General features: G+C 41.7%; 1 protein-coding gene across 3 annotated transcripts in view; it reads left to right on the top strand.

Moving 5' to 3' along the window:
- The first annotated feature begins 2,339 nt into the window (after window positions 1-2,339).
- LOC107205003 (fatty acyl-CoA reductase 1-like) overlaps window positions 2,340-22,672 on the top strand; it is a 122,783-nt gene continuing 102,450 nt past the window's right edge. Inside the window, exon 1 of one of the 3 annotated variants that reach the window (XM_015629063.3) lies at window positions 2,340-2,419. The gene's annotated coding sequence lies outside the window, so the exon portion shown is untranslated. Of the gene's footprint in view, window positions 2,420-2,712; window positions 2,875-3,032; window positions 3,057-22,672 lie in introns of those variants that run through there. The other 2 variants (XM_015629061.3, XM_015629062.3) reach the window with 2 other exon arrangements.

Genomic DNA, 22,672 nt, shown 5'->3' with positions numbered 1-22,672 from the left:
CAAGGAAAGCTTATCCTTTAATTAAGTGAAATAAAAAACAATAAAAAAATAGATGCTCCAGAGTGAGTTTTGAGGACCTGTAGCATATTTCCCAGTGTATAAAACTACTTGCAGTCCTCTTTAGAGGAAACTGCAGGTGTTTTGACTCCGTGCTCTTCTCACACAGTTCATCCTTGTCCATCTCACTCCAAAAAAAGCATGTGACACTTTTTTCCTACAAACTCCCACAAGACTTCAGACAGATCATTACTGCATCTCGAGCTGAAGTCTCCACATTCTCCCCAGCCCTTGACACATTTGAAAGCTTCAATGCTACCTTCATTTCCTGGGTTCAAAGGGCAGCTTCCTCAGGCTGGCACAATTCCCTGTTGTTGCTTCACCTCCTTAATCAAATTATGCTCTCAGCATTCTTTTTTTTGAGATTTCTGGGAAGCTGTCATGAACTGACTCTGACACACGAGCAGTTTAATGTCCCAATTGGTTCTTAGTTGGGAGCTGTTCTTCTAACCTGCCTGCTTTTCTGAAATTTCCCAAAGGAATTTTGCTAAGTTTTCAGATTTGTATGTCTCCTATACAGTGTCTCTTGGAAGAGTTTCTGCAGGAACTGATGCTTATCAAGCTCTCTATTTGGTATCCTGAAAGATAATACTTGCAATAGTTCTCTCTCATTCTGGGCTTCCCAAAAATTTCTCTTCTGGTTAGTTTTCAAACTCCAAGATCACAGTCTTTGAACACAGCCACCCCTCACTGACTATTCTTTTAATTCACTTCTCTGCCTACTTGTTCCTCATTTTGGTGTCAAACAGTCACCATCAGTTCAGGTATGGCCTTTTCAGTCTTGACAGAGGCCTGGCCAGCCTGCGAAGGCAGATATTTATGTTAAAGAATATGCCTGTGATGCAGACAACCAAAACTCTTTTTCCTCAGAACCTTCCCAGCAACCATCAGTCACTTTCTGCAGACAGCTGGGGCCTCCTCTGGTAGAACCACTTCCTGTGGTTTCTTTCCTTGCCAGTTTCCTCCTGCTACATTTTCAGTGAATGAAATCTGAAACTCATTTGCTGGAATCACAGAATTACTGAGGTTGGAAAAGACCCTTAAGATCACAGAGAACGACCGTAGAAGAAGCTGTAGGTTGTTTTTCCTTGAAAATGCAAGAACTAAATTGAAACAGGGCTTCCGCTCTCCTGTTGAGTGCTCCAAACCAATGTGACAGCACCTGGGTATTGGAGAAGGCAGAAGCTTTTCATCCATCTGTATGAAGGCAATTTTGATGCTCAACATCCCACACATTTCTGTGGGACGAATTGCCTGCACACTCTGTATGACCCTACTCCAATCCATAGGTGTAATGTAGAGAGCAAGTGACACAGACCTTGTGTCCTGGTTGGATTTTTATGGTCCACCTGGGTCTTAAAAGCCCTATGTCCTGTGTCACATGAAGGCACATGTGGCACACGTACAGTAAGGACACCTGGCAGAATGAGGTGAAAATGGGAATGCTCTGGAGACTCCACCTAGTCTTAGATCGTGCCCACATGTACCAACAGGCACTGGTAGGTCTCATGTGGAAGTGGCAGGCACCCGGAGCCTATAAGCTCCCCAAGCAAGGAACTAGAGGTGGGAGAGCTGCAGCTGTGGGTGCAGTACCTAATTCCTTTGTGTGGGGTGTTCTGCTGACAGCTCTCATACCGATTCAGTCATCAGTGAGCAGCTTACCTAACCTCTCGGGCTGGCTTTTCCCCAGCACTAATAAACTGAAGGAAATAATGGAATTAAACACAACCTTGTAAAATTAATTAATGCTCATACATGCTCTAAGTGTAATAAGAGGTTATAAAAACGTCACATATTGCTGTTTCTGATGCTGAGTTGAAAAGATCTAAGGATGTATCTTATATTACCGAAGCGAGAAAATTAATGCTGGTGGCAAAAGCAGGTATTCCGAGCTGAGTAGGTATGCAGCATATCTCAGTTTCTCCCTAGCGCTTGTAAGACAAATTGGGTAATTAACGTAATACGCCTATTTTATAACTCTGTTTCTGTGCGCAACATTCTTCCTAACCATTTTAATCGCACCCGTAAATTCTGCTGTAAGCTGAAAAGAGTAAGGAGGTGTAATAACCTTGGAGGACACCCAAGGGACCACTCGCCCTGCACCTTCACCATGGATTTAGGAGCTTTCGGGGCTCCCCCGCCCTCCTCTGGATGCCTGCGGGGCTCCAGCGCAGCCCGGCCGCGCTTCCCGCATTCCCGTCCGCCGGCTCACGCCGGCGCAGGCGGAGCGGGGGAGGACGAGGGTGGGGAAGGGGCTTGGGGAGGCGCTGAGGAGGAGCCGCCGCCGCCGCCACAGCCGCCGCCACTCGCTCTGCCCCAGCCCCAGCGAGCCCGGAGGCGGCAGAGGAGCCCCGGCAGCCCGGTAAGGAGGGGAGCCCTCCGGGAGGGATGAAGGGAAAGGAGAGAGAGAGCCTTTTCTTGCCTGCCCTACTGGTTCCTGCACGGCTGGCGCGGCGTGCCCGCACCCCTGCGGCACGGCCGCGGCGGGGAGCGGCCGGGCCGCCGAACGCTCCTGTGCCCCACAGCTGAGGGGCGACACCGGCGGCGGCCGCGGAGGAAGGGGCGGCCTTAGGCGGGGGTTCACGGGCACACGCGGGGCCGAGCGCTGCCGGGGGTGGCCCCGCTTTCCCGCCCCGGCGGTGCCCGGCGGCTCCTGCTGCAGAGCCCGCGGCGAGGAGCCCGCTGGCCCAGGTCCGCACCCCGGGCGGGCGCGCATCCTCCCCCGGTCCGCGTTCGGAGCAGCGGGGCAGGCACTGCTGCTCCCCGCTTCCCTCCCCCGGCCGGATACACACTGTGACATCGGGAGCGCCACCGGAGGTTTGTTAATTTTATTTGGGGTGGGTTGGTTTTTTTGTGGATTTTTTTTGGTTTGTTTGTTTGCTTTTTGCTTGCTTGCATTTTCTGTTTTCCTCCTCTTTGCCGGGAGTTGCTTGCGTGCTGGTGAAGGTGGGGGGCAGCGCTTTGGAAACAGGAATTGGTCGGAAAAGCGGCAATTGAAGGTAACAACCCGCTGGGGCACGGCGGAGGGAGGCAAAGAAAAAAAGCCAAAAGCACCAAGAAGGCGGTATGGGGGCGAGGGAGAGGAGGAGGCGACGCTGGAGACGGAGGATGCCCGGGAGGCGGCGGGGCCGGGGCGGCGGCGGGGCCGGGAGGCTCCGGCAGGGCCGAGCCGGGCAGGTACCGCGGCCGGGGAGCCGGGAGCGGCTGGGTCGGGCCCTTGGCACCGGGCGGTGCCCCGGGAGCAGCGGCGGCCCCGGCCCCGCCGGCGTTTCGGCTCTTCCTTGGGTGAGCTGAAGCCGGGATGTGACCCTGTGGAAGAGGAGAGATGTGGCGAGCGGCTCCCGCTCTGCCTCGCCGCAGGGTTGTCTCTGGGTGGGGGTAAATCATCAGTGCGATGCTGTTAAAAATAAAGGAAGATCTGATCTAATTTTGGGGGAGGGTTGCCTTTTTCCTGCTGTTAGGCCCCTACGTTGTTTTTGTTTTTTCGTAATAGAAGTGTGGTGTTAGCCCTAGAGTTTTAATCGTAAGAGGGAAGTGCCTTACTCAGAGCCTTGGTGCTGTTTTCTGTCTCTTGCTTGGGAAATGACTGAATATCCCTGCTTAACCCCCCCCACCCTCAGGGCACCACAAATGCAAATTTTGGTACAGGAGCCTGTGAGGATATTCTCAGTTCTCTGGAAACTAGAGACATGTGACCTTGTCTTGTCTTATATACAGTTCTGTGCTGTAATGTTGTTACTCAGAACAATTTGTTTTTTATGTGTTTGCCTTGGAACCCTTTGAGGGCATAGGTAGGGAAACAAATAACTAATGACAGACCATTATCTTGTGGGGGGAAGCAGTAAAACTAAATGGGAATTCACCCAGAAATACTGAGCTATAAATTCAAGCAAAAGAATAGTTTTGCATCTTTATTTAGACTATTTATTTGGAGAGTTTGCTATCTCTCTTATTATCAGAAGGTCATTATTAGGCTAGAAAAATGTGTTCCAAAATCCATATCAGCTCTAATCCTGGTTCATTTGAATTTGTATTAAAACAAGTGTACAGTAGAATTATTAGATTATCCCAGAAACAGAACAAAATACAAAGGCTTTCAGAAACTTTCAGTATCAAAGCTCACATTATTTTAGCTTGTTAGTTTAGAGTGTAACTTACTGTGGGTGCTGGCATTCTGGGAACCTTCATCTCCACTTAAGAAGTTGGTGGCACAGAGATCTGCTACAGGAGTTTGTTTTGATTTGCACTGCTATATCAAAAGCATCATCACTTCCTGCTTACCTATAATGTTTTTGACCAGAAGAGTGCAAGTTCTGTTCGTTACTGAGTTAGGTACTCATCTTCTGTTTGAAGGAGCTACATAGTTTAAAAATCACACTGATAGTTGCTTTAGTGAAGTTGTAGAATCCCTGCTGCAATGTAGTGCTTTAACCTCTAGATTTTTTATGTTGTTCTGACAAGTTGTTTCTGCATAACTATAGTGTTTTAAAACATTTCCTCTGTGATTTGCAGTTTTTGTCTAAGTTAAATTCACCATAAATTTCAGTACATAGGTGATGAGAATTGGGGATGAGAAAATTGAGGGGATGGAGATGCTATCATTCAAAGGTATCTGAATTAAACATGAATCAATAGCAGATTTAGGCCAGCCTTCTACTATATTTAGAGTATGTTTGAGGATGCATCTGATATTGTAATAATGCTGCAAATTCTTCAGTTCTTCCAATTCAGGATTCAAGTCTAATTACCATCAAGGCTTGTTTAAATTAGTGGTGAGGAAATGTAGTTTTAAAGCCTCTTGAAGATCATGTGAGAAAAGGCTGAGTAAATAGAACCCATAGCATGTCAGCTGGGAAAAACATATCTAGAGATCAACTGCTAGAAAAGTAATAGGAGATGGCCTGTTAACAAAGGCATAAAGTTTGTGGCTGTTACTTTAGGCGACTTTTACTGATAAGCTTTTTGTACCTTCCCCAAAGTCAGTTCAGATCTGATAAACCTGAATCTTGGGGGGGGGTGGGCGAGTTGGGAATGTGTGGGAGTCTGGCAGGGAGAACATGGATGGTGGCGGGCCAGAAGGATTGTGACAGGGACTGTTGGCAATAGGACCAAAGGCACAGAAACTGCATTTGTCTGCATGGTGCAAGTAGAGAATATGAACAAGTGGTCATTGACTTTGGAAATCTTTTGGATACTGATGATTTCAAGTCCTGTGGCAGGGCGTAGATCTTTGTTCCAGAGGAGCAGCGTGCAGAATTAGACTGTCATTGGAAAAAAAACTTTGGTTCTTTTTCTATACATTTCACATAGAAAGCTTGTAGTTCTGAAGAGTTTGCCAGGTTTTTCCCCAACAGCAAGTTATTTTGACCTGTGCAAGGGACAGATCATGTGAACAACTCACTAGGGTGGATAAAAATGTACTGATGAGTACCTGACTCATCTGGGGACTGTTGCTTATCCTACTATGTTTTTTGGTGTTGCTGTGTTTGGAAGAAAATGTTGGAAATAACAGCTGCAGGGGGATAATGTTAGCTTTCTCCTATAGTTGCATTATTTTGCATTATCACTGTGAAAAATTACAGCGTTCTGTTTCCCTAAGGGTCCTGAGTCCACAAAGGAGGCTTAAGAAATGGAAGTTTGAATATTGTCCAGCAAGATTAAAATTATCTAAATTAGTAGAAGTGGGTTGTGGAAAGAGTCAGTCATCCAATTGTGTCTGTAAATAAGGATAATCTGAAGGATGTTCACTTCCCTGGCTCAGGCAGCTATTTCACAAAGGCAGTCCTTGTTGGGGAGCTCTTCACCTATGCCCATGTGGAGCTGTGCTGGTACTCCCCAAACCTTGCTCCCTAAATGTGGGCTCCTGCCTGACCGGGGGTCAGCCTGCCTGCCTCACCTCTGGCTACACATTCCCGACCTCCTGCTTGGGATGGGACTATTACTCCTGGCCAAACGCAAATCTGCTCTTGTTGCTCTTGGCCTGGTTTTCAGTTGGATGAATTCCTAGGTGTGACTCAACTCCTGACTAAAACACTCTGAAGAATCAGCCGAGATCGTGTGCTTGGGGGAAGAGTGGGCTGCTCCCCCTTGCAGCAGGGGACCTTCAATCTCATGAACTTGCTTGGTGCAGCACTGATGCTTCTGCATGGCCTCCAGATTTAATTTGGCTCCTATCTGGCCAATTTGGAGAGGGAGGAGAGGTGCCTGCCTGTTTCCAGTTACCTGTGTAGACATACCCTTCAAGGGTCTGATGAACTGAGTCCAAAAGGAAACTTTGTCCTTCAAGGTAAAACTACAGCAGATGCTTTTTCTTTTATTACTGTTCTTTTCCATTCAGTTTTTGAACGGTAAGTCTATATTTCCCATTTCTTAATGCCATCTGAGGCAGACATTTTGTCTGTGGTGTTTTTTTGTATTTCTTTTTTTTATTTTTATTCTTACTTTTATAGTGCTTTAAGGCTTTCTTTAGAAAATGGAGCTGTCTTTGAGTGACATGAAGCATTAAAATCACAGCCAGCTAGGTCTTTAATGATGTGAAATGATAATAGTAGACATTTAATTAATGTTCTGTTGAAAACTGGAAACCCTTTCTCCCTCAGCTCTGTGGCTACATTTGTTGTTAAAGCATGAGGCATATTGAAGGTTTAGCAAAAATACCTGTAATTTAGTTATGATCATGTTATGTTCTAAGCTTATATTATCAGTGTTTTGCAAGAGTTGCTTGAATGTGTTTCTCTTTGTATGTACCTCTGTATGGGCAGTTTCAAGTATGTGAAAATTGCATGGGGCTCTGTTCTTCCACCCATGCTCACAGAAAAAGATCTCTTGTGCCTGAAAAATACACTGTTGTGTCAGTTGTTGAGTCTACACTGTTGTAGAGTCACTGTTGTTGACTCTAAAGTTTTCTCCTTCCCAATTATTTTTTCTCCTTCCACAATGTAATTGTGGTGCAGCTGTGCCCATAAAATATAGTTATAATAGATTTTCCTCATAATTACTCACTATACTGGTATCAGTCTTCCATATATGCTTTGAGTAGCAGGTGATTATCTTGTGAGGTTAACAGAAAAAATAACAAAACTTGGTGACTGATGAATGCATTCAAGAATGGTGGGACTGGTCACAAACCAGGGTGCTTACAATGTAATTTCTAAAGACATCTTTCAGCCTTGCCTTTGTCCAAGCCCAGATCCATGTTTTATTCTGTCCAAAGGTAAGAGGCAATTTTACCATGGAGTGTTCTCTGGAAACAAATACAAGGTTTTGATACCAGTTTTGAATGGCTTATGTTTACCTTTGTAGCAGACTCAGTTTTCAGTACTGTTCCAGCAGTGCTGTATAAAATTTAGACTGGCTGGACTGACAGCTTCTTTTTTTGGTTTGTTTGTTTTCTGTTTTATCTTCCTAAAAGAAGCCATAAACCTAATTGTTTGAAGGAAAGAAATGTTCCCTGATTTAATGTAAAGAAGGGGGTTTTATTTTGCTGTAGATCGTTCAAAAAGGCCTTTTCTTATTTGGAGGCTGCTGAATACAATTACACTGTGGTGTTGCAACCCTTTCTAGAATATTCCTTCAGAAAGCACCTTGATACTGTGGGTAAAATTATGAAAATGTTAATTGACTGCAATTTTGTGAACAGTGCAATAGATAAACAAGAAAAAGGTTCCTTACAAAACTACACAGTTCTATTGTTTAAAGAAATGTAAAGCAAGAATAAGTGTTATGTTGATATTAAGCCAATCACTCCGGTTTCTGAGGAAAACCTGAAAAATGGAAATGCTGTGTAAGAAAAGTACCAGGCCTTTTCAGGAGTGTAGTTCCTGCCCTACACTTTCATAAATATTGAAAGAGAGGTTCTTAATTTACTCACAAAATGTATGGGTATTAGCGGAGCAGTGTTCTAAAAGGTTCTTTGGAATAGGTTGTACTGTGGAGTTAATGGCTGAGATGGTTACAGGTGGTTTTGATAGTAGACAGAGGTGGCACTATGTAATGATTCATTGACAGAATGAGAAATTGTCTGAGTCATCTTTTTAGGTGTGCAGTAATAGCTCAGAGGAGAGTTACAGCTGACTGGAGCTGGTGCTGTGCTCCAGCTAAGGCAGTGAGCCCAAAACAACAGTGTGACGCTCATGCTGTCTCTTTGTCATTAGTGGGTCCTTGTTCCCTGAGCATAAATAACAGTAACTCGGAGAAGGCTGCATCTGTAGCAGTCAACGTGGCTTTGGCCAAGCACACAACACTCGTTGGAAATACATTTTTCTGTCACTACTGTAGTTTACACATGAAATAATGGGTTTTTTTGCCTGCTTTCTCTGTTTCGGGATATAATGTGAATAGCTGTGCTTTAGTGAGCTTTGCTCCCATTGCAGTATTGCTCTAGGATTAATTGACATGAAATTATTCACCATTTGTCAAAGTTTGGCTGTGCAGGGTTGCAGCATCTGAGATGCCTCCTTCATTACTAGGGCCTTCAGAAGGAGGTGCTGGTGCTTTGAGCAGAGCTCCGGCCTGCGGGCAGGTGTGTCTGCCAGGGCTGTGCTGGAGCGTGCTGTGATGCTCTCTCTTGGGCACCATCCCATGGCGTGGTCAGAAGCAAAGTGGTCTGTGATGAATGGTTGCCAAACCCAGGAGCTCTGCCCACTCTGGTCCTGGCTGGGACCAGCAAACACAGGGGTGGGTTTGTGTCATGTGTCAGGTGGCCTCCCGGCTGCTCAGCCTAGAGCGATGGCCTGCGTTCAGCTGGGCTTCTGCAGAGAGGAAAAAGGAGTTTGAAGGTGGGATGAAAAACACGAGTAAGTTTTGCCTGTCCTTTCCTGCCTTTGTGGCAACCAGCGAGATCAGCTGCTGGTTTTCTAGAGTAAGGAAAGGAAAGGAATGAAAATGAACCACTTCTTCTGCCAGTACCCTGTGGAGCTTCTAAGATGGTGGAGCCAGGGACTGTCGCAAATCTTTTCAAAACCATCTGCTTTTACCACCTGTCACTGCTTATTCACTAACATGGGGGCTTGTTGGGCATTAATTTTAAAAATGTTTCTCTGTAAGTACAGAAATGAATAGGTTTCTTCTTCAGTCCCATGCTTGAGCTGTGGGTATATAATGGAGGAGTTTCAGAAATGCTCTGTTTTGAGGGAGAGTTGGGGGGCGGGGTTGGAGAGAGAGATAAAAGGACTTGCCTCCCTGACATATAGCACTTTCTGATGTAGTACATGCTCACAGAGCTCTTTTATTTTTGTTATCTGTTGGTCTGAAATGCATGGCATGATTCTGTTTAAACCTAATTTTAAGGACAATTTTGAGTGTGAAATTTTGTTACAGAAGGAGCCCTTAGCAAAACTATTGCATATACTGACATCAGCTTATTCATTGCTTCTAGCTTTAAGTCAAGGGAAACATCACAGTCCAGGACTGCTTCGAGATTTCCTCTGGCTATTGAATTAAATGTCATTGCTGTAAAGGACCTAACTCCTTTGTTGGACAAAAAATTTTTGAAGAGGCTGAGGCTATTGGTCCCCAGGCCATTAATGTGACACCCAAACTCATGTCAAATGTATTCACATTCCTAAATTGAATGTGGCAGACAGAATTACACCCTTAGTTTACCCTCAGCTCTGCATATAACTACATCCTTGCTGCTCTACTTAAGACCCTGCAGACTTCAAAGAAACAACCTGCTTGCTTTTGAGATAAAAGATCTGTTTATGCAGCCTTGGAGCTCTGAGAGCCATGCAGTGTGTGCAGTACATTCTTCTTTATTCCTGTGACTGCAGCTGGAACTTCTCAGCCTAGGTCTTCACATGCCCTGTGATCCTTTCTCCAGTAATGTACATTACTGCTCTGATGTGTTTTGGTTTCTACTTCCCTGTGCAGCCCTGCTGCAGGAAGAACTGAAATCCCAAGTCAAGATGTTAGAGACGCTGAATGACAGTGATTCCCACCAGTGACCTCCTTCAGTCCTCATTGCTTCTATCTTCATTAGGTACTCCACAGCAATACATTCCTAGTATGGAACAAAATGTCAGTGATCCCCTCGGCACTTCTTCCTGCCTTTCTTTGCATCTGAAGTAAAGTTGATGACACTTGTAGAAAGGAGAGGGTGAGGAGCCCACAGGGTACCAGGGTGTTTATGCCATGATGTGTTTTGTGTGTAGCAAAGTAACTATCAAGTCTTGCACCTAAATGCAGTACTCAAACCTGCCATCTCAGTGGAAAACCTTTGTAGTTCTGCAGATAACCAGTAACATTTGTCATACTGCTGTCTAGCTATGGTTTTCATTTTTCTTTATTCTTACGTTTATGTTCAGTGGCTACTGCCTTGTCCTGTGCATTCTCAAAGCAGCCAGTGGGTTTCTGCTATACTTGAATTTAAGGTTTCAGGGTACCCTAAACAACATAGTGATAAGAAATGCTGGATCCTTGATTAATTTATCAGTTAATATTTTTTCCACTTCCCCTATTTCCTAATATCTGTGTCCTTTCCCAGGCATTTTGGTTTGTTCCTTTGCCTAGTTCTGCTGTCACTTTGCTAAGCTGAGAGAGCTCAGGCTGTGTCCACAGACACAGACTCATTTCCCTCTGTAAGTTCACCTTTGTTTTGGCCTATTCCCGACCCCATATTCCTCTGTAGTGTCAGGCAGACTCCTAGCTGTGTATTTATCTCTTTGTCTCAAAGCAGAACTGAACCCATCTCCACCATGTTCTAAAGCTGTCTGTATTCACACTAAAATCAGTGCTTTACAGTCACCTGCCTCAAATCTGGCAATCTGCTACAAGATCCAAATCCGCTGATCTGTGGAGAAGTATCAGTTCCTGGTGCTGGAATGCTCTGTACATGGGGCCTCAGGTGTTTTGGCCCAGCATTTTCTTCTGCTGGATGTTTCTGTTGGCCCATATACAGCTGAGATTGTTTTCCTGCCATTGGGAACGCTGAATTTTCCTCTGAGGGGAAAGGCTATTGCTTTGGCTGGCTCATAGTTTTTCAAGAACTGGTAAGACATAGCTTACAGCTGGTAAACTTGTCCACAAAGAGTTCCCAGCAAGCAGATTGAGAAGAAGGTGGACCTGTATACTTCCAAGATGATGTGATGACAACCCACCCATATTTTAAACACGAGATGTCTGGACTCAACTCTGCCAACACAGTAATACTGTTGAACCAACCGCATATGCAAAACTAAACTGTGATCTGACAGCAAGTCAGTCACAGCCTACAGATGCATCAGCTGCTCATACTATTCCACTTGGACAGGGGGTGTGTGTATTAATTTTCAGGTTCTTGGAAACTTTTGCCTGTCAATGCTACATTTACTGCAGCATTGGATTTCAAATAATGAATATTTGTGTTTCAGTAGCCAGCCCTCTGCTGGTGAATCATCAATAGGCTGAAGTTGCATTAATAGTGAACACATTTGTCACCTTTTCTGGAAGGCCAGAATTCCCCCAGCCCAGGATGCTGATATACATAGGAAGACAGGTTATTTTGCTCTTGACATTCGATATGATTTTAAACTTCCAGTCTTAAGGGTTGGCACATCTAGCTGTTGGTATGTAACCTTAAAAATTAGATATGCGTGTTGAAAAAAAGAAAAAAATAATACACAGTGCCAGAGATTCCATTGCTGACCATAGATTGCATCCTTGAAGATGGGGAAGCTCTTGCCTTTCTGAAGTGCCATAATCTGCATTAATCAAAACCCAACTCCTCTGCTTGGCACTAACATTTAATTTCCCTGGCAGCATAGATAAGCCTTGTTCTGGGAGATGAAGTAAGGTGATCTGTAGGAGCTTGTTTTTGATCTGAGGTTCATGTGTTCAAAATGTTAAAACAGTCACACTTCTGTAAGTCTTTCATTAAATGGCAGGGTGCCTTCAAAGAGAGTAGTTCTCTTAGTTTCTACATACACCTACACTGAGTGTGACTAACGTGATTGTGACTTTGAGCCCTTAAATAAAAAGTGGAATTCTAGAAGTAGGTCTCATAGCATTCCTAGATACATGTACCTTGTTGCCTGGGTAAGGAGAATAAGATGAATTTATTGCATCTGATTGTTGGAATTAATTAAGACAGTAGGATTTAATTTTGTTAAATGCATGCAAATCCTCATATGGATCTTTACTCTAAACATACAATTTTCAATGTGTTGTCTGTATTATCACTCTAGAGTAGCATTGGCAGCATTTGATGCTTTGCGCCATGCAGCTTTGTAAAAATATCACCCAGTACTGCTGACTCATTTATAAAATAAAATGGGCACATCCTTGCACTTATTTTTCCTTTTTTTCTCTCTTTCAGACTTCAAAAATCCTACCTGCTATATGCAACCTTATGTCCTTTCCATGCAAAGTATAGTGCCCAAAATATCCTGTGTGAGAGGCTTTTTATCTAAAATGCTTATAGTTGCTAATAGCAGTTTCCTTTAAATCATTTACAGGCTTTTCACTGGCATGTCTCATAGGTACATGGGTTTTTATTCTCTACAGTGCTGTGCAAAAGTCTCAGCGAACAAGAAAGTTCCACTTGCACTAATAGAGATACTGCTTCTATTTGATAATTGTTTTGAAAGTTCAGGAAGATTAAGGCCAGAAAAATACTGTAAGGATAACTAATTCTGTGGTGAAAAGGTCATATTTCATTGCCTTAGCTTTTTAAAATGCCATGTTTTTTCATACTTTATGGAAATTTACGTTCATTCCTTTAAAAAGCAAATTCTGATCTGAGTGCACTGTTTGGTAAAATACATAAATTTTCTGCTGTAAGCCTACAACTGTATAACTATTTTGTTTTATTTTGTTTTGTGTGTTTCTTCCTTGATTAAATAATTTCTTTAATATATTGCAAATAAGTATCTGGTATAGCATTATCGGGGGAACATATGTTCTGATGTTTTAGCATAAACAAGGAAATTCTACTAGTATTTCCCCACCAAGACTGCATGCTACAAGAAAAAGATATTCTGGGCCACAGGTAGTGTGGTCTCTATCCTTTAGAGAATGTTTTCTGCCAGAAAATGTTGATTTTAGTGGTCCTCTTAAGTCTGCACTTCGTGTTTACTTGCACACTCATTGGAGATGTGCATTTTCTTTGTTAGAATGTGGTGTTAGTACTGAAAGCAAAGGGAATACAGCAAAGCACGAGTGATAACAAGTGGTACAAATTATATGAAAATTAGGTGAACATGGTAGATTTGAAATCAAATACAGAGGTCTGCCAGAGGGACACAGGCTGAATGAAGATGAGCAAGGCAGTGCTTTGCACTTGTGTTTCCCACTTCACTGTTAACAAAGAACATGAGATTAACTCTGCCCAGCCCTGCCAGGCACATCTGGAGAGCTGTGTCCAGCCCTGGGCTCCTCAGCACAGGAGGGACAGGGAGCTCCTGGAGCGGGGCCAGCAGAGGCTGCAGAGATGATTTAGGGCCTGGAGCATCTCTGACAGGGAAAGGCTGAGGGAGCTGGGGCTGGTCCCCTGGAGCAGCCACATCCTAACAGAATCCATGCGGAGTCTAGTAATTTTAGTCCTGTTAAGTAAGTTTAAGGTCATATATCAGAAAGGTGAATTTTTATTTTTCTTCATTCCTTCAGTTACTTTGGAGATACTATTAAGGGAAGGGTTGGAAGTTTTCTTTGTGCTGTGGTTATTTCCTGACTCTCTGTTCTTCTCCCTTAACCAGTATTTTGAGGCTAGTGCTCTGGATATTTGAGATCTCTAATTTTTAATATCATTGGCTAGTTGTGAGGAGCACCTTTTGGTAGATAGCTGGTCATTGAGCTTGAGAGTAGAGCCCTTTCCTGTTTTATAAGGATGGGGTGGGGATAAATGCTGTGTCCTCAGAGCCCAAGTGTGGGATTGAGTGCACAGGCAAGAGGTGGCCTCTCCTGCAATTTGTCCCACCAAGCAAGAGGCATAATACATTCTTGTTCCAAATACAGTTTTGTACAAAAGCAAAAAAAGATTGCCTAGCAGAACTTAAATAAGCAGTGCAGCACAGGAAACGGAGTATTTTACTACTGAGAACTATTTTTAAAAGCTGGCTATGTTCAAATCCATCCGGCTGAATGGGATTGATGCTAGGATGATGAAAGACATAGGTGATGCAATTGTAATTCTGCAGTTGCAATTCTCTATGAAAATGCAACAGAGAGGTTCCTGAAAACTAGGGAAAGGCTTTATTTATTACACCCATCTTTTTAACAGGAGAAAGAAGGGTAATTCAGGGCTAGTTAGCCTTCTGCAATCCCAAGAAATATTATGTATCATGTCTCCAGGGAATTTGTTTCCAAAGTTAAGAAGAATGACAAGATAATCAAGAATAGTTGACCCAAATGTATCAGGGTCAAGAAGTATTTGATGAACCTGAATGTCTTTCGTAATTAAATGACCAAATATGTAGATGTGGGCATATTTCTTTGCTGTGAGGATTGTGAGGCACTGGCACAGGTTGTCCAGAGTTGTTGATGTTCCATCCCAGGGATGGAACTTTTAGCAACCTGGTCTAGTAGAAGGCGTCCCTGGAGATTGGAACTGGATGATCTTTAAGTACTTGCCACCCCAAGCCATCCAGATTTTGTTATCATCTCTCACTGAGGAAGTGTATGGATTGTTAGATTAATTGAAAATTGTGTGAGTATTGGAGTTCAAAGTGTAGTCTTCCATGGCTCACTGTCTCACGGGACACAAATAACAAGTGCTTGTGAGGGATTGGGCCAGTGATGTCACCTCTCTGTTAATTACTTAGATGGTGAGATGGAATGCACCCAGAGAGAAGTTATAGATCACATTAAATTGGCACGAGAAAGAGTTCAGTGCATCAAGTGGTATAAATTCAATTCAGCTGTATCTTAGGAAGGCTGAGATTTGTCTAACAGAAAGCTCTTGAAGTTCATTGAGAACAAACATGAAGTTCTGTGCCCATGCAGATCAACTTCATGCAGCAACATAGTCTGGGAAGCAGCTGGCTGAACAGAACATTTGTGGGAAATCTATGGGATACGATGATTGCTGCCAAGTTGGAAATGAGTTAGTGATGCATTTTCATTGCAAATAAGGCAAACAGCATAGTGGTCTCCATGGCCAACAGATCAGGGGAAGTAATTGTCCTTCTCAGCATTGCTGTGTATTCTGTTTCTTCAGTCAGTCCTGAGGTTCCTCAAATGAAAAGCACAATCTTTAGAAAATGGAAAGTGGACTACCAAGGTGATTCTTAGCCATGGGAACCATAAATAATGAGGAGAGATTTGGGTCCTTGGGCTGTTTAGTCTGGCCAAAAAAAAGAGGCAAAGGGGGCCATCCTATAGAAGAAGCCAGTAACTTCTTGAAGACAAGTTCTGATGACTGTGGAGATGAACTCTTGTTTATGGCAGATTGTGAAAACAAGGAACAACTATCACAAATTGCAGCTCAGACTGGCCATTAGGAGAAATTCATACTGGTCATTAGGAGAATGTTTTTCACTACTAGAGTAGCACAAGAGTTTTAACATGCCAACCAGAGAGGTGGTGGAATCTTTCCTTGAGTGTTTTCGAGACTCAGCTGTACCAAGCTGTGGCAGACCTCATCTGGCACTGATGAGTCCTTTTCTCCAAGGGGAGAATTGAACTGCTAATCTCCAAAGAATCACAACTGCGATTTTTGTGTTTTTCTGTGATTTTGCCCAGGACATCAGGGCTGAGCAATGTAGAGAAAGAATTTTGTACAGCTGTGACATTGCTGTGTCCACAAGGGTGAATGTGAAATGGTGGACAATGGAAATCACTCTATAAAGATTTCCTCCTTACTGTCAGCTTGAAATATATCTATGTACTAAGAGTCCTTACCTCTGTATGAGATGTGGGTTTATATTGCCTAGCCATTTTAAATTTTCTGTTCTTTTGACATGCCTTGGGAATAAACACCACAATGTTCACATGACCACAGGACGCCAGGTAATTTGTATTTCATCAGAATTATTTCATTTTAATTATTTATTGAGCATTACATCTACTGTAGTCATTGTTTCTCTCTTTGTATGTGTTCTAGGAACTACAGAAATGTATAGAAATCTGTTTTTGAAACTTAATTTGTCAAAAGTAAGAGAGAAAGAGACGTGAGAAAATCTGCTGTCAGAATCATAATAGATCTGTTTTCACAGATCGGTGTTGATGATTGTTTTCAATTGAGTTGATCATTGTTTTAAATCTGATTGTGGTTGATTGCAAGTGCTGCAAGATTTAATTGAAGAGGCCAACTCATGGAAAGGTGAAAAAGTAGTCAGCTAAAAGCCAGGATAATTGGGAGCATGGTTTTATCAGTTATCTAGGGTAGGAGCAAAGACAGACAGAATGGGGTCAACCTTTGACAAGCTAGAAAGAAACACCCAAAGTCCTGGTTCCCCAAACCCACAGCCCAAGTCCCATTGCCAGAAACCTGTGGGTGGGAATTCCCTCCTTGAGGCAGGACAGGAAAAGGTGTTGCAATGATATGTTGGTCATCCTTTGTGTTTTATCTGACTCTCAGATAAACACTGATGCCAGCTGCATCCCGGGTAGGAACACGGAGATGTGCCTGTATTCACTTCAGAGCTGATTCCAATTCCAAATCAGTTTTATTTCTTTCACTTACTGCCTGAGCCAAGAAACCCTGCAGACCTAAGTCATGCCAGTTGAAGGAGGATCAGTTCTCATTTAGGTTGCTTGGGATTATGTAGAGAACAAGGGGAAAACACTTAGCCAACCCCTAAATATTTTGTCTTCTGAATCCAGGAGGAGTTGACTTAAGAAAGCCTGCATTTAAACTCGGCTTTAATTGACATAAACTGAATGAAAGTACTAAACCGAACAAAACCTTACTTGATGTGTGGTCATAATTTCCTCTTTCAGGATATTTCTGTGAAATACTTTTCCAACTTATTTCTATGTGATTAAAATTTACTTTAAAATTTATTTTTAGGAATTTAGTTTTTCAGCAAGTTGTTCTTAGATGTGAACACAGTTTTTCCGTCTCTGGATTTTATATGTTTAGTGTAGCTTAATTTAAGCATCAATGTTCACTGTTGCAGTTTCACTGGAAAGGTTCTTGTTAGGAATGTCTCTGCCTCTGCTGGATGTATTGGGGGGTCAGTTATTACCTTGTATAGATCTCAGAGGAGGCATACAAGAAAAGGAAATTATTTACATATGGAACATCTTGAAAATATATTTCAAAGAGAAAATGTTCCTGGTAAACATTCCTTCTGTAAATCACATTATTCATGTAACAGGAATATGTCTGTGTTCATGTTTCTGTTTTCAGTCTAGAATTAGGAGAAGCAATCAGAAGTAAGGTATGCACAAGGGGTAGCTAAGAAGATGCATGGGAAGGTCAGTACCTGTCTTCTTGGGTGTGCTGCCTGAAAGTGCACTGTGTGACTGCAGCCAGCAAATCTCCTTGTTAGACTACATGCACATAGGAATTAGAATGTTCAAACGTGATTCTGGTTCAACCCTGTACATTATGCAAGAGCATTTATGAAATTAACTTTAAAACTACAGAGTGACAGCAGCTGAGGTGAGAGTGCAATCAATCACATGTAATCACATTTTGCTCATGAGGCTGAGGGGTCAATGTCATGAAAACAAAAGCATAAATCAGTTTTAATTTCTTGGATGTGATCTGCTTGCTCTTCTCTGAGCAGCCAGCTGGGAATTCTTAGCTGAGTTTGCAGTCATATAGCTTTGAAATAAATTTAACTTTACCTGGATTTCTTGGCTCTGTTTGTCTTGTAAAGTGGCTTAGTCATTTTAAATTCTACTTTGTGCTTAGACTTTAGGCTGGATTTTATTTGAGAGATTCAAGGCTCTTGAGGTGTGATATAAATACAGTTTACTGAAAGGCATTTGTCTCCATAGAATAGGTTAAAACTGATTTTGGGATCCTTGTACCAAAGTCATGGTGTTAATATGATCCCACCCCTTCTCTTTATTTTTCAGTGAGTTCTGAGAACAGACTCATCTCTACCTCAGACTGTAACTTAGTTGCCCCTCTCCTGAAACTACCACTGCAGAAGAGCCCTGCTAATACCTCTCTCTGGGTGCTTGGTGCCGTAAACTGAAAGGAATGACGAGATAATTGTTTTGCCATAAAAAACACGTAGGGTAGAGGTAAAATCACACATATTGCTGGAGAGTAGGAGAGGGAGTGAAGCATATGGCTGAAGCTCTATCATCAGGGAGCATCACATTGCACAGATGATTTTTTTGAGCCCAAACATGTTTAAAACAACACTGGTTGATGTGCAACTAGTGTCATCACTGTGTGGCCACCTGAGAGTTATTGGAAACACACCAGTGCCTCTAAATCTTGTATTTAAGGTGGTTACAAGTCACTTAACCCAGGAGTCAGCATGAACTTTATACATATGACGAGCATACAGTCTGTTTCGATTTTGGAATGCTGTTCCTAATGGAAATTTTATATGAACACCAGCATGAGATTACCAAGTATAAGACAACATTTGTAGGCAAAACTTTTTATGTGCGAATGTGGGTCCCAAAGGCTGTGAGCCACTTCTGACACAAGCCTGTTGAGTCTCGTGCTTCACATGGAAGACTCGGTTCATTGGCCTTGCTTCTCTAAAATTCTGTCTTTGTGGATAGCTTCTTTCTAGCTCCAGGCTACTCCTGGTGGTGAATTGGTAGAGTTGGAGAGGGAGTGTTATATGGGACTGTGCTGTAAGCCAGTTTTTGCCTCCCTGCCAAGCCCACCTGTGAGATGTTGGGCATGGAATGCTCACTTTCTTAATGACCTGAAAGCTTAACATGTGCCCTCAGGATCCTGATCTGTCACTTCTTTCCACTGTCACTTCTTTCCACTATACTAGTGTGGAGTCTGTCTTTCCCATTGGTGCTGTAATAACCTGGATGGTGTAATTTAATGTTTTGCTGTTATTTTCAGATTATTATTATTACTGTTATTACTATTATTATTACAGATTTTACCTGCGATGGAATTCCAGCAGAATGACTAATGTGCATTGATTTATGGTCACTGAAGCTTTTTGGTTTACTTTTTTCATAGTTAAAAAAACTGTTTAAGTAAACTAGGATTGGAGAGAACTTGGTTACCAGCAGAAATCTTTTTTTGTGCGGGATAACTTAGGGGAACAAAAAAGTGTCAAGGTTTCTTCTGATTTCTGACTAGACAATGCATTATTGGTAACCTTAATATCATGACTACAGCAACTTTCTTTTTAAGGCCTTAGCTGGTACTTCAAGCGATAGGGCTCTATATATAAAGTTTTACTCTGCTTGCCACACTTCCTGGTCATGAATTCTGACCTTGTCAAGTGGATTGTGTTAGTAAGTGCTAAACAACAGCAGAAGCCCAAACCACAAGGCATTACCAGAGCAGCAGTCTGCATTTCTGTGGCCTCCTGCCATGGGATGGAGTCAGTCTGCATGCTCCAAGTGCTACAAATTGCAGAAATGCAGTTTGGCCAAGTTTGAAGGCAAAGCTTTCTTTGGTTTTCTGAGTGTTATACTCTCTTACTAAATCTCCTAATTGTGAAGGTGTGTTTTTATGAACCTGAGTAATTCAAAGGCTCTGTAAAGGGAGTATACTGTCCTACATGGTAGTTACTTGGGTAGATCAAAGGCCTCAAAACTGCCTTATGTATCCTCCAAATGCCAGGGGGTATTAGTTCCTGTATACTGCAGACTGAAAGGGAAATGCATTATCATGCTGAATGTAAGTTTATTAAATGACTCAAGTAAATGGTTTTCATTCACGTATGAGGCTTCAATTGTATTAGTTTAGATTCTTTTAAAGTTGTTAAAAATGCTTCATGTTTTTTGCTAAAAAGTGTTACAAATGCTGTGTAAATACAACTGCACAGAGAACTTTCACTTTTCTTTTTAAATTTGCCTGCTATAAATGTAGTTTTGTTTAATGAAGCCTATAAACTGAGCAGATGAGTTGGGAGTGCAAAAACTTGGAACCCTTCCTCTCTGCCTGACTCACAGACATTTTGATTTAGCTTCAGGGATGATTCTCCTTAGATTCTGTTATCCTTAAATGGCACTAGTTATGCCAAGCTTGGCTATTCAGGGAGCATAAATCATATCCTCAAAAACCCTGAGAAAGTGCTGAATGAGAAAACAATCAGACAAATGAGCAAATCTTTTTGAATTCCTGAGCTTTAGTCTTCTCACTGCAGTAATTGAGGCTAGAAGAGCAAAATTCATATGTAATCAGGGAGTCCAGGAGCTAGCTGTTCAACAAAAATATTACTGCAAGTATTGTTCTGGTTTTGCTAAGGATGGGAATACTGTAATATGGGCATAGTCTGTAACAGACTTTAGCTACAGCTAAAACCAGTATATGATGTATTGGATGACGTCTACTGGTTCTTCTAGATTCAACTTTATCCATACGTAAGCTGTTAATTCAATTTGTTTACAAGGGCAGTGTTTCTTTCTTTTACTTAATTGAAGGAAGAAGCCACTAAAATCATATATGGGTTTACTTACTGCAAAAATTATGCTATGGGTTCAAAACTTGCCAGAAAATGTAACAGTTTTAAACTTCTCTATCCTTCTTGATGCAAAGTGCAATCACAGCTCACCCCAAAAGATCATGACAGGATCTGGCTGAACTCTGTATAGTTTTAATTTTGATCTTTCTGGTTTATTTGGTTTAGGGACATTTAAGCACCTTGTTTCCTTTGGGCCCAGTGTGCTTTGTGTCCATGATGTCTGCTCAGAGCTTTCGTTAGAATACCAAATTTTGGTGATATGCAGTCAAGTATTCTTTTGCTCCCTGGACTTTGGGTGCTTGTATTTTAGAAGTGGAAAGGGGTGAGAAGAGAACCAACTGATTCATGCATGAGCAAAAATTTTAATTTATCAGTCATCTTAGAACTCTTTGTTTTCCTCAGTTTTCATTTTAAGCCTGTCTTTTGATATAGCAGAAGATGGAAAGGGAACTAAAACAAGTTCTTCCACAGTCTCATGTGTAAACTTCAGATTTTAGCAGTATATGTCTAAACATCTTTTAGCAAATGTGGTCTTGGTAGTTACCATTTCAAACCAGATTATGTGGCTTTATGTGTGTGACTGTGGGCATTGTGCAGTTTTATTATCTAATAAGCACCATTTAGCTGCTGGTGATTTTATCTTAATTCATATTAAAATATTATAACACTAACATTAATAATATTATAAAATTAATGTTACAGCTCCTGGAATTATGTGTTTCAATGCAGTCATGGTGAACTTTAAATTAAGATCTACCAGTCCTATACATAAGCATCTCCTAAGGGGTTTGTTTTGTTGTTTTTTGTTCTCTCAAGTAGGGAATGTTTATTGTCTCTGTTCCAAGGACTTCCACATCTAATATGTAGCATTTTGATTTACAAAACAATTCACTTGCATTTTAATTTTCATTAAAACTATCACAGAGTTTATGTTTTTTAGTTGCAAATTTGGACGGGCATGTAGTACTGTAATCTTTCTTTTGACTATTGGCCACAGGCCAAGTGAAATTAAATATTTTGGAACATCTTAATTTTGCTGTCTGACAAGTTTCCTCTAAGTGAAAGCAGATGGGTGTTCATCAGGAAGGCAAAGGAAGTATGGCATGCTTAACAACAGCAACCCAATGAGTGTCTGTTCTTTTCATGCAGACTTGTGCAGGTACTTGAAGTCTGTATCTGATAGTGAAGTGCAAAGATCTGAAGTTTACTTAAGGTGTGGATTATTGTAAGAGTTACGACAGTGTTGTATTTTATTTATTAATATTTTGCATGTAAACATCTTGGGCTTTTCAGTATTTTGTGTCTTCTGTGGTTCATATTCAGCTAAAGTCCTGTTATCTAAACAGGTACATATGGTCCTAAATCTCTTTGAGGTGGTAACGTTTTAGAACATTATAATTTGTGTCCAGTTGAAAGAAGTGCTTCAGATACTGTCCTGAGCAGGAACACTTCCCAAATTCATGGATTTCATGAGGTCAGCCTATCTTATTCTTTACTATGTTACAGCATGTATTATGTCCTTGTAATTCTCTTACTAGCTCATTCATTATTAAACTCATAACAATGATTTTTCAGATGATGCCAATAAAATTAAATCCATTTGTAGTTTGTGAAATGTAGTCAAACAAGCAGAGTATGTTCTAAAAATGAGTTACGAAATTTCTTTGTAATTGTTTTGAAGAGGTTTCCTAACAACAGATTAATTTCTGTAATGTTTTTTTAAAAAAACTCTTTGTGCTCATAGAAAGCTTAAAAAACCATGCTCTAGCATGAATTCTAGATGTAAGAAACTCATTTTCACTGTTTCTTTTAAAATAAATGAGTTCAGAAAATAGTACTTGAAGTGAAAAGCCATCCTGACAGTTAAGGATCATTTACAGCACCTGTGTATAACATCACCTGACGTACAGATTATTGGAGTCTGCCCAGAAGTAATTAAAGGACATGTACTCCTAGGAGAAAAAAAAAAAGTATGGCCAAGGTGGCTGAGGGATGCTACAGTTTTGGTGCAGCAGCTGTGGGAATTCAATACTACTCAAAATGTAGATCACCAAGGGCTTTATCCCCATATGAATTTCCTTATTTCTTCATCTTCTACTTGTGTGAGCTTTTATTACTGCTGAGCTTAC

Source organism: Parus major, chromosome 1A (assembly GCF_001522545.3).
Source record: "Parus major isolate Abel chromosome 1A, Parus_major1.1, whole genome shotgun sequence".
NCBI classification, from domain to species: domain Eukaryota; kingdom Metazoa; phylum Chordata; class Aves; order Passeriformes; family Paridae; genus Parus; species Parus major.
The sequence above is the reverse complement of the archived record's forward strand: the minus strand, read 5'-3'. Positions and strand labels throughout refer to the sequence as shown.